The sequence below is a fragment of the Schistocerca gregaria genome, chromosome 11 (assembly GCF_023897955.1).
Source record: "Schistocerca gregaria isolate iqSchGreg1 chromosome 11, iqSchGreg1.2, whole genome shotgun sequence".
NCBI lineage: Eukaryota > Metazoa > Arthropoda > Insecta > Orthoptera > Acrididae > Schistocerca > Schistocerca gregaria.
This window is the reverse complement of record NC_064930.1, coordinates 104,941,426-104,945,140: the sequence shown is the minus strand read 5'-3', so window position 1 is coordinate 104,945,140 and position 3,715 is coordinate 104,941,426. Positions and strand designations below refer to the sequence as shown.

Sequence of the window (3,715 nt, the reverse complement as noted above, 5' to 3'; positions counted from 1 at the left end):
ATTCTTCTTGACTTTGATGTGAGTCTTCACTCGGCAATGTCTCCGATTCCGCATCTTCGAAAACATTCTCTCTTCCACAACTGTGCCAGTCTATGACATTAAAATCACCATTCTTGAAGCATTGAAACCCCTCATGACACATTCTTTCACTAACAGCGTCCTTACCATATGTACTTGAGAGCATTTGGTGAGACTCAGCCGCCGTTTTCTTCATATTGAAACAAAACAGTAAAACCTCCAGCAAATGACGAGAATTAGGCTCGTAAACTGACATTTTCAATCAAGAACAACTTTATGATGCATACACAAATCGACTAATGTTTGAATGAGGTTATGTTGACCGAGGTCCAAGCCAACTGCCTGATGTCTGCGGTCTGTTTCTTTCGACCGCTACGTGCCGTTGCCGCCACCTATCGGCAAATGGTGGAAGCAAAGTTGTACACCTTGTAGTTACAGGGTAAGTTGGTCGGCGAGTCATGATGTGCTGCCTGTGTGAAAATTTCGACTCTGAGCTTGCAGCCAGTTCACTGCGACAGGACTTAGCCACTGACAGCTGACACTACTGTCTGGTCACATCCCTGACTGATTAGAGAAAGGTGGGGCTTTCTCTTGTGAAGAGCTGTCCCAAGTGATTCCAAGGCACTGCCTTCAACCTGTCAGGCGAGGCACCTCCTTTGGCTGTAGGCAGTGCCGCCCACTGGGGTCGTGAGCATCCGCCTTCGTGACATCTGCCATCCACAGTATGGTGTTAGTACACACCTAAACACATTTTGGAGAGTGCTGGGGCCCACTGCACTCCCTACTGCTGAGTTGCTGTAGGATCATGCCCTGCAGACTCCCTGTCCGGCTACCTGGATGTCAAGCTCAATACACACAGCCTCCAGAAAGTTTCATTCACAATCCTCGTTTTGCACGAGTGTGTGACTTAGTGTGCCTTTGCCATGCTGCAAAAGACAATCCGTGTTGTAATATCATGAACTACTACTACTACTACTACTACTATGTGATCAGGCCCAGTGGACCGTATGCATCTACAAATTTTCTCCTCCACTGTATTCTGTCCATTGCTGCTATCTGCCATCCGTTCACATCTATTGACGCTTGGATTAAATCTTCATGGAGTCCGTCCCTCCAACGCTTCTTGGGTCTCGCTGGCGGTCTCTTTCCTGTAGGTGTGAAATCCAGGAGCTTCCGAGGCCATCTGTGATCCTCCATCCGGGCCACATGGCCGGCCCACTGCATTCGTTTGGCTTTGACAGTTCCTGCTATGTTGGGCTGCTGATATAGTTCCTCAACCTCTCGGTTGTATCTGATCCTCCATTCCCCTGCATCCAGAACCAGACCGAAGATCTTCCGAAGCACTTTTCTCTCAAAAACAAGAACTTATGGAAGTCCTGTTTCCGGATACTCCATGTCTCAAAGCCATATAGAACAACAGGCTGGATCAGGGTTTTGTACAGTCGAATCTTGAACTGTCTGGAAAGATATTTGGACCGAAGCAGTTGTGCTAGGCTGTGGTAAGATCAGTTTCCTGCTTGTATTCTGGCATTGATATCTGCTTCACATGACGAGTTCTCAGTGAAAAGTGCCCCTAGGTATTTGAATTCTTGCACTCTCTTGTAGGACTGGTCCCCAACCTGCAGTGATTGTAGATGATCAGCAGTCTGACAATGACCACGCGTCATAACGAGGTACTCTGTCTTGGCTCCGTTTATGTTTAGCCCAAATTTGCTGGCAACCTCCTTTAGTGCTTTGGTCATTTGCTCCAACTCCTCTTCCGACCTAGAGAGTAAACAGGTGTTGTCTGCATAGGCTAAGTATGTCAGTCTCTTTCCTTCGATTTCAGTCCCTTCGTTCTCTTGGAAGGTCTCGCGTACGATCTTCTCGAGGGCAAAGTTGAACAGCATAGGGGACAACCCATCTCCCTGCCTAAGTCCTGTCACAATTTCAAACTAGTCAGTTACGCGATTTCCCATCTTCACCTTTGCACGTGTTTCGTTCAGACAGATCTTTATCAGATTGATGTGTTTCTCTGCTATGCCAAACTCCCTTAAACAGCTGAGCAGGCTCTTGTGATGTATGCAATCATAGGCCTTCTTAAAATCAACGAACAAAACTTGCAAATCTTTACCATATTCACCCAGTTTCTCAGTGAGCTGCCAGAGACTGAAGATGTGATCTGCTGTTGACCGTCCTGGCCGGAAACCTCCCTCGTACTCCCCAATCACCGATTCTGCCACTGGCTGAATTCTATGTATGAGGCAAGTGGACAGGATCTTATAGCATACGTTAAGCAGGGCAATTCCTCAATAGTTGTCACATTTCAGTTTGTCGCCCTTCTTATGTATTGGACAAATCAGAGCTGCTTTCCATTCTCCTGGTAGTTCTTCTTTGGTCCATATTGCCTGTACCAGTCGGTGTATTTTTTCTGCAAGTTTCTCTCCTCCTGCCAGGATATCATGAACAAAATATGTATTTTGAGACAGTGCTGTTCAACTGATGCCTTTGGGCACGTGACAGCCACCCTCACTGACTTCCCAATGATGATGATGATGATGATGATGATTGGTTTGTGAGGCACTCAAATGCACAGTTATCAGCGCCTGTACAAATACCCAACCTTTGCTCAGTCCAATCTCGCCACTTTCATGAATGCTGATGAAATGATGAGGACAACACAAACACCCAGACATCTCCTGACAGGTGAAAATCCCTGACCCTGCCAGGAATTGAACACGGGAACCCATGCTCGGGAAGCGAGAACGCAACCGAGAGACCACGAGTTGCGGACCCGACTCCCCGAGCTTGACAACCTTCACCTGTAACATCATCACCACCACCACCACCACCTCACCTGATGAGCCTCCCCTAAAAACTAAACTAAACTCCTCCCGAACAGGCCATGAAGGCCCAACAGTACTGACCATCCTCAGATCATAGGTGTCACTGGATGTGGATATGGAGGGGCATGTGGTCAATCAAGTAGCTCCTCAGTTTGCCTCACAAGGGCTGAGTGCACCCCGCTTGCCAACAGCGCTCGGCAGACCGGATGGTCACCCATCCATGTGCTAGCCCAGCCCCGCAGCGCTTAACTTCAGTGATCTGACAGGAACCGGTGTTACCACTGCGGCAAGGCCGTTGGCGATGAGCCTCCACACCCGCTACAAACCTGAACCAGAGAGGTGAGCACTAAAATAGTCAGAACATGGTCATGCCATTAACTGTTTACAGATCCTAAAATGTTTTATTTCATTAAAGCAGTTCTCACGTTGTGACATTCCCCTGCTTTATCCCTTCATTGATAGTCTTCAGTGTCGATGTACTGCACTGTTATACTGGTTGAGGGGGGGGGGGGGGGGGGGGGAAGTTCAACACTGTACTACTGTAAATGATGTAGTAGTTGCACAGTTGCGTTTCACAGTTCTTTACTTTCACTGTTCACAACCCACAATATTACACAGTTACCTGGCCAGTTCACTATCGGCAAATTTTGATAAGCCTCATTAATAGATTGCACGAAAACGTCAGTATACTGCTACAATAGTTTGCTGTTGAATATCTATGAGCAGTAAAGACCTAGCCTCACAGTTCGAGTAGAATAATAAGGTACGTGTGACACTACTTCTCAAGTAAATTGAACAGACATTATTACACATTCACCAATTACACTATAAAGACGGAACTAAAGTTATGCATCAGCCAAGAGCTTTTTAGC

At 47.0% G+C, this 3,715-nt stretch overlaps 1 pseudogene; it reads right to left on the bottom strand.

Annotated features, from left to right (window-relative positions):
- Window positions 1-3,025: 3,025 nt before the first annotated feature.
- On the bottom strand, window positions 3,026-3,143 carry LOC126295509 (5S ribosomal RNA; annotated as a pseudogene).
- Between the last annotated feature and the right edge of the window lie 572 nt (window positions 3,144-3,715).